Raw genomic sequence first — 7,617 nt, forward strand, 5'->3', positions numbered from 1 at the left:
TAAAGTTATTATTGATATGTAGTTATTGCCATTTTATTCTTTAAAACTGTATTCCTTTTTTGCTATATTCTTTTTCTCCTTTTTTTTTTTTTTTTTGAGACAGAGAGAAAGAGAGTCAGAGTCAGAGAGAGGGATAGACAGGGACAGACAGACAGGAATGAAGAGATGAGAAGCATCAATCATTAGTTTTTTGTTGCGCATTGCAACACCTTAGTTGTTCATTGATTGCTTTCTCATATGTGCCTTGACCGTGGGCCTTCAGCAGACCAAGTAACCCCTTGCTCGAGCCAGCAACCTTGGGCTCAAGCTGGTGAGCTTTGTTCAAACCAGATGAGCCCATGCTCAAGCTAGCAACCTCAGGGTCTCGAACCTGGGTCTTCTGCATCCCAGTCCAATGCTCTATCCACTGCACCACCACCTGGTCAGGCTCTTTTTCTCCTTTTATCTGTTTACAACAGTCCCCTTAGTATTTCTTGCAGCCTTGGTTTGGTTGTAGTGAATTCCTTGAGGGTTTTTTTGGTCTGGAAAGCTTTTTATTTCTCCTTCAATTTTAATTGATAGCCTTGCTGGATAAAGTAGTCTTGGCTGTAGGCTCTTGTTCTGCATTACTTTGAATATTTCTTGCCATTCCCTTCTGGCCTCAAGTGTTTCTGTTGAGAGGTTGGAAGTCATCCTTATGGGGGCTTCTTTGTAGGTGATAGTCTTTTTTTCTCTAGCAGCTTTTAATATTTTCTCTTTATCACTTAGCTTTGGTATTTTAATTATGATATGTCTTGGTGTAGATTTCCTTGGGTTTCTCTTTAATGGAGTTCTCTGTGCTTCTTGAACTTGTGAGATGTTTTCCTGCCTTAATTGAGGGAAGTTTTCAGCTATGATATGTTTGAACAAAGTCTCTATACCTTGTTCTTTCTCTTCTTCTTCAGGAACCCCTATGATGCGGATGTTATTTCTCTTCATGTTGTCACAGAGCTCTCTTAGAGTTTCCTCAGACTTTTTGAGTCTCTTTTCTTTTTTCTGCTCTGCTTCCATGCCTTTATTTATCTTGTCCTCTAACTCGCTGATTCAATTCTCAGCTTCATCCATCCTGCTTTTAATTCCTTCCATTGTGTTCTTCATTTCTGATATTGTATTGGTCATTTCTGACTGATTCTTTTTAATTATTTCCATGTCCTTTTTTATATTTGCTATCTCTTTATTTAGGTGTTCGTAATGACCATCTATTGTTGTTCTAATATCTTTGAGCATTCTAAAAATCGTTATTTTAAACTCTGCATCTGGTAATTTGGTTATATCTGACTCATTTAGGTCCTTTTCTGGGGATTTCTCTTGATTCATTTGTGTTGCATTTCTCTGCCTTCTCATTTTGTCTGTGTAAAAGAAGGTTTTGGCCACTGGAGTCCACTGGGTGTGGCCTCTGTGCTCCCTAGGTGTGGTCTGTCTGCAGGCCCACCACCTCCTCTGCTGATGCCTCCTAGGGTGTTCCGGTATGGGCGTGGCCGGTGCCTGCCCACTGGGGCTGTTGCTGTGGTTTCTGTCTCTCCTTCACGGGAGTGGCTGTGATCAGGTGCTTGGGTGTACAAGCCTCGCTGGCCTTGACCTTCACCCTGCCCCCACGTGTGGCGTTATGCTTAGCCCTGAGGGCAGGGGTGAGAACCTTTGCTCAGCTGCGGGTCTCCACCTGAATCCGGGCTTTCGCCTCACCCCTGCAGGAGGAGCCCAGTTGTGGGACAGCTGCAAGCCTTGGCTCCACTGGCCGGGCAGGACTGTGTGTCATGCTCAGTAGTGGAACTCCACCTGTTCTGGGCTTTTGGCTCCACCCTCGCGAGGGGAGCCGGCTTCCAATTCAGGCCACAAGCCTCGGTTCTGCAGGTGGGGCAAGGCTGTGCTCCTGTGCCCTTGCTCAAAGGCTGGTCTCCACCCCTTCCGGGGTTCCTGCCCTTCCCCTGCAGACTGGATTACAGGCAGCCCACAGCTGGGCTTGACCACTTTTTGCATGTCCTCTCCTCCCCAGCCGGGCAAGACTGAGCTCACACCTGGGCCCAGTGGTGGCCAGCCATCTTCCGCCCTTGCCGACAGAATCACGCTTCTGTGTCCTGCTGCCGCCTGCCCTCCGGCAAGCCCTCAGTCATGTGGGTGCGGGCGCTACAGCTTAGACCCTAAGACTCACTACTGTAGTCCCGAAAGCTCCCTCCTTCTAAGCGACTCTGCTGTGAGTGCCGTGGGAGACCTTGTTTGGCTGGTGTCCTGCTTCCCTTTGCTGGTATTGCTGTTTCCAGGGGAGATATTCACTTCAGATTTGGGGAGTGACTCGTCCCAGAGTCTCTCAACATGTTTCTCCCTGTGCCTCTTAGATTACACTCTCTTCCTGCTACTCCAGTCCTCTCCTCTCTCCCCATCCCCTGGAGCCCCAGGTGAGTGGTTGAGAGAAGTTTTCTGCGTGGTCCCTTTAAGAAGAATCCTGGGTCTGAGAAATCAGTCTCTTTCTCATAAACAGTATCCTGTCTTGTTTCCAGCTAAATACTGTCCATACGCCTCTCCTATGCTCTGGGGCTGCAGGCTGGGGCTTTGTTCCTGGGACTCAGGACCCTTCCCTCTCTGCTAAACTCACTTCCCGCCACGCAAGTCTCTCTCAGCTGCTGTTAGCTCCGGGGAGCTGGGCAGCCCTCTCCGCATTTCTACTTTTCCTACCAGTCTCAGTGTGCCTTCTTCAGTGTTCCTTGGTTGAAGAGTCCTCTTAATTTAGTCCAAAGTGGTTTTTCTAGATTATGGTTCTTAAAATTAGTTTGTAATCCACTTTGGTTCTGGGAGGTGAAAGTTGGTACGTCTGCCTACTCCATCGCCATCTTGTCTTCATGAATAATCTTCTATCACACATCTTTGTCCTTTCACTTTCTATTCTTGACATTAAGATTCTAGAGCCTAGAGTTACCCAAAATAATACTACATCTAATCATTTATAGCCAGAGACACATTTTATCTTTGTCTATAGCAGTAAGGCTTCAGAAACCTCTTTTATTAGATTCAGGTCATAACCCCCTCCCACCCTTTCAAATTGGCACAACAGACATAATGAGAGGCAGCATATTAAGGCAGAGATACATAGGAAAATCCTAGGAGAGGTAATATAGCCACTGCCCAAATTGAGACTGATAACATTAACCATCATCATGCTATAAATTCATGGCTATATGTTTGTGGAGTCAGGTTGTGTGTTCATGGAGTAATCTAGGAATGAATCCACGGTTTGCTGAGCAGTACAATAATGCTTCAGGGTTTGCAGCATTGCATGATAGCTTTCCCCCTGCCGTTTCCAAGGCGACCTCCAAATCAGTGACAGGATTTTGCTGGAACTGGATCTGAGGCTGTAGGGACTCCTCTCCAAAACTATAGAACTGATTGTTCCAGGCCTGCTTGTTCCAGGCCTGGGGGCACCAGGCCTGACTATTCCAGGAATGGTATTTCCAAAATGGGCTGTTCCAGGGATGGCTGCTCCATGTTGACAGGTTTCCAGAGGCATTCACCAGGCATCCCTGGTGATAGGAGAGGCTCCGGTACTCTGTGGTTGCTGAGCTCATCTGCAAGAGAAGGGTGGGTTCACTGAGAGGGGACAGGAAAAATCCGAATTGCCTGAGGCTGGGATTGTGTGCTTCAGCAACAGACAAAACTAAAAAATCATTGAAAGGAAAGAGCACAGTAAGTAAATTTCCTGTTACCTGGACCACACAGTTGCTATTTGACCAGTTGTATTTCTGCCACTTCTTACACACACACACACACACACACAGATGCAATCTTGGGAAAAACTATCTGCAAAACATGGGTAGTATACAAAGAACTTTTACAAATCAGTGGATAGAGCGTCGACCTGAAACGCTGAGTTGCTGCTTCGAAACCCTGGGCTTGCCTGGTCAAGGCACATATGGGAGTTAATGCTTCCTGTTCCTCCCTCCCCTTCTCTCTCTCTCTCTCTCTTTCTCTCATGTTAGAATCCATGGGAGTCCGAAAAGACCAGAGTAACAGGTTTTATTGAAAGGAAGAAAGGAACCCTGCTGGGCACTTCTCCAGGGAGAAGGGCACTGGTACAGACTAGGGGGCAAATTTTTATAGGGTTTGGGAGAGCCTGAGCTGGTACTGAGTCAGAAGTTCTGGTATGTCCCCTCCTGAGGATTTACGGTTTTGGCTTTCTGGAATACTACTCCTTAGGGCAGTTGACCAGCTTCTTGGAACTCTTCTGCCTCAGGGGCGATTATCCAGTAAGTAAGGGTGAGGTAAGGCAGTCAGGTGGAACAACCAAAGGGAAGTTGAAATTTCTGGTAAATTCATATATCTATCATCTCACTCCCCCCTCTTTCCTCTCTAAAAGTGAATAAATAAAATTTATTTTAAAAAATAAATAAAATATTTTAAAAAGAATTCTTTAATACAAAAACAGCAAAAACAATAAATTATGTTAGAAATGGTAAAGAACTTGAACAGGCAGAGGACAATAAACACAGAGGGGTACCACATGAGGGGAAAGTTTGGAGGCACTGATAATTGTTAAAAGTTTAAAATGTTTAACGAACGTGTGGAATGTTTGGTTTGTTGCATTATTAAATAGAACACAACATTTAAGTGTAAAGCATCTACATTTGTAAAGTAATTCGCTGGTCCAGGCTTCCACAAGAACGTGAAATTTCCCGTGTATAAGATGCACCCTTTATCGAAAAATTTGGTGTCAAAAACTGAGTGCGTCTTATACAGAGGTTGTAGAAGTGTGGCATTTCAAATGTCATAGATAGAACTGAGGATGAGGCAATATATGAAGGCAGTGATTTGGCATCAGACACAGATGAGGACAAGCTAATGCATGGGAGTTTTGACAATGATGAGGAGTTGTATGAATTTTATGATGAATAAAACTTGAGTTCACCCTGACCAGGCGGTGGCACAGTGGATAGAGCGTTGGACTGGGATGTGGAGGACCCAGGTTTGAGACCCCGAGGACGCCAGCTTGAGTGCAGGTTCATCTGGTTTGAACAAAGCTCACCAGCTTGGACCCAAGTTCGCTGGCTCGAGCAAGGGGTTACTCAGTCTGCTGAAGGCCCACGGTCAAGGCACATATGAGAAAGCAATCAATGAACAACTAAGGTGTCGCAACAAAAAACTAATGATTGATGCTTCTCATATCTCTCTGTGTCTCTGCAAAAAAACAAACAAACAAAAAACCCAAAAAACTTGAGTTCAATAACTTTATATAATAAATTTTTTCCAAATTTTGGGCCCCAGAATTATTGTCTTATACACTGGAAAATATGGTATTCATTTGTTCACACATTTTAATGGATACTTTTTTTTTTTACAGAGACAGAGAGTCAGAGAGAGGGACAGATAGGGACAGACAGACAGGAAGGGAGAGAGATGAGAAGCATCAATTCTTTGTTGCATCTTAGTCGTTCAGTGATTACTTCCTCATATGTGCCTTTGGGGGGGGGGCTACAGCAGAGCAAGTGACCCCATGCTCAAGCCAGCAACCTTGGGCTCAAGCCAGTGATCATGGGGTCATGTCTATGATCCCACACTCAAGCCAGTGACCCCTCACTCAAGCTGGTGAGCCTTGCTCAAGCTGGTGACCATTGGGTTTTGAACCTGGATCCTTCACATCCCAGTCCAATGTTCTATCCACTGCGCCACCGCCTGGTCAGGCTCACGAATACTTTTTAAGGCATTGCTTTAAGTGCTGAAGGTAAACGATGAAAAAAACCAAACGTGGTCCCTGTCCTTATGAAGTGCATTATCTAGTAAGGGAGATAAAAACTAAGTAATTTATATTTACAAGTTAATAATTTGTAAAATAATTACAAATTATGTTGGTGTTATGAAAGAAATTAGTAGATTAACAGTGGTAGAAACTTACAGGCAGTACCCGGGTTACGAACAAGATAAATTTTGGCCTGACCAGGCGGTGTCGCAGTGGATAGAGCGTTGGACTGGGATGTGGAAGGACCGAGGTTCGAGACCCCGAGGTCACCAGCTTGAGTGAGGGCTCATCTGGTTTGAGCAAAAGCTCACCAGCTTGGACCCAAGGTCACTGGCTCGAGCAAGGGGTTACTTCGTCTGCTGAAAGCCTGTGGTCAAGGCACATATGAGAAAGCAATCAATGAACAACTAAGGTGTCGCAACGAAAAACTAATGATTGATGCTTCTCATCTCTCCATTCCTGTCTGTCTGTCCCTGTCTATTCCTCTCTCTGAATCTCTGTCTCTGTAAAAAAAAAAAAAAAAAAAAAAAAAGATAAATTTTGTAGGTTTGTTCTTAACCTGAATTTCTATGTAAGTTGTAACAGGCACAATTGCCTATTAAGTGTAACACAGATGATTGCCTTAACAAAGTATTTATTTTTATCTTTCTGTGCATTTACTTAAACATTTTCAAATATGACCTTAAACTATCTCGGATGATGCAGAGATGATACACTTGTTAGAGAGGATGGGACTGGTGTTAGAATCTGTTTCTTGAAGTAGACATTAAGGGAGGTTTGTACAGAGCTTTTCTTTTTCTCATTAGAAATGGTCCTGTAGTCTGACCTGTGAGCACAGTGGATAAAACGTCCACCTGGAGTGCTGAGGTTGCAGGTTTGAAACCTTGGGCTTGCCTGGTCAAGGTATATATGGGAGTTAATGCTTCCTGCTTCCCTCCACTCCCTCCCCCCTCTTCTAAAATGAATAAATAAATAAATAAATAAATAAAAAATGAAATGGCCCTGTAGCATCTCAGGCCTTCTGTAACTGTACAGTAAACTTCAGTCAACCTCTCTGTATCAAGATCTTGCTCCTCTAATTTTGCCATTTCTGCTTCAATGAGATGAAAAGCATCAGCTCTTTTGTAGAAAACATTTTTGGTACTGGAGTTTCTAAGTCTCTGTTGTCTTGCTTAAATGCTGTCATCTGCTGCTCTAGTTCCATAAGGTCTTCATTGGTTAGTTCTTTGCCATGGGAGTCAGGTAACTCTATGATATCATTTTCACTGATGTCCAATTGCAGTTGATTACCAATAGCCCTTATGGCGCTCCGTTGGTAAGTACGAGTTGTACGTAAGTCAGATATTTGTAACTCAGAGACTTACTGTACCAGGATCTGCTTCCGAAAATATGGCTGTTGAGTAGAACAAAAGATGAGAAGGAGAAAGCTATGTGAAGATTTGGACAGATGAAATAACATATGCAAAATCTATGAGGAAGGAAAGAGGTTGAAGTGTTCAAGACATTAAAATATTTGCTGGAGAGTAATGAGCAAGGAGAGTGGCACAGTATGAAATTGGAGAGGTAGGGCCTGACCTGTGGTGGCGCAGTGGATAAAGCGTTGATCTGGAACGCTGAGGTCGCTGGTTCAAAATTCAAAATTGGCGACCTGGGCTTCCCTGGTCAAGGCATATATGGGAATTGATGCTTCCTGCTCCTCCCCCCTCTCTGCACTCTCTCTCCTCTCTAAAATGAATAAAGTCTTTAAAAAAAAAAAGGAAATTGGAGAGGTGGGTAAGGCGATTATGCAGAGCACCTGCAGGCTGTGCTAATGGACTTTATTCCAAGATCAATAGGAAGTTATTGAAAGGTTCTAAGCAAAGAAGTGGTATCTGATT

The sequence above is a fragment of the Saccopteryx leptura genome, chromosome 2 (genome assembly GCF_036850995.1).
Source record: "Saccopteryx leptura isolate mSacLep1 chromosome 2, mSacLep1_pri_phased_curated, whole genome shotgun sequence".
Taxonomy (NCBI): domain Eukaryota; kingdom Metazoa; phylum Chordata; class Mammalia; order Chiroptera; family Emballonuridae; genus Saccopteryx; species Saccopteryx leptura.